We start from the raw sequence: 833 nt of genomic DNA on the forward strand, positions 1-833 counted from the left end.
TTGGTAAATTCTCTGAAAATCCTATTTCCGTTGTATTTTCAGAGAAAAATCTCAGCCACTTGATTCACTTTAATTTATTTAAAATCTAAATGACCTATTGCTAAATGACCTATTCTAAAAGTGATAAAAAAGTGAAGACAAAATAAAAAGTAGAGATTTTTTACATTATTAAGACAAGAACAACAACTATCAAAGTAAAGAATAGTAATATTTTTATGAACTAAAACTGCATTAACAGTCTTTTCAAGAAGCCTCAGTTTTACCGACAGCTTCAGTTTCAGTGAAACTTTCTCTGTTGGTGCAGATGTTCATTCAGATCAGTTCCTCTTTAGCTGAAAGAGGTTTTTGTACGACGTTGTTTCACTGTGTGTACGGATAGTTGTCGTCCTGCTGACAGTAATAAACTCCTGAATCTTCAGCCTGAACTCCACTGATGGTCAGAGTGAAATCATTGTCGAATCCACTTCCACTAAAACGATCAGAAACTCCAGTATGACGAGTTGTTGCATAAGATATGAAAAGTTTAGGAGCTTCTCCAGATTTCTGAAGATACCAGTGAAGATCATCATCAATATTTGTACTGGCTCTACATCTAATGGAGACAGTTTGTCCTGGAACAACAGACTGAGATCCAGGAGTCTGAGTCAAAGTGGTTTCACCTGAAGCACCTGAAAAAAAGGAAAACAGAAAATTAATTGAGATCGATCTAGATTGAAGAAATTAAACATTTTAAAAATACCAAATGTGTTGATAGTTTCTAGTAATCATTGTCCTGATTGTGATGAAGTTTGTTTGCTGATGAATCCACGTTTCCAGCAGAGAGTCTCACCCTG

The 833-nt window shown here is 35.2% G+C and overlaps 1 protein-coding gene across 1 annotated transcript in view; it reads left to right on the forward strand.

Annotated features, from left to right (window-relative positions):
- LOC112162447 overlaps nucleotides 1-833 on the forward strand; it is a 6,234-nt gene that overhangs the window by 806 nt on the left and 4,595 nt on the right. The window lies entirely within an intron of this gene.

The sequence above is a fragment of the Oryzias melastigma genome, linkage group LG11 (assembly GCF_002922805.2).
Source record: "Oryzias melastigma strain HK-1 linkage group LG11, ASM292280v2, whole genome shotgun sequence".
NCBI lineage: Eukaryota > Metazoa > Chordata > Actinopteri > Beloniformes > Adrianichthyidae > Oryzias > Oryzias melastigma.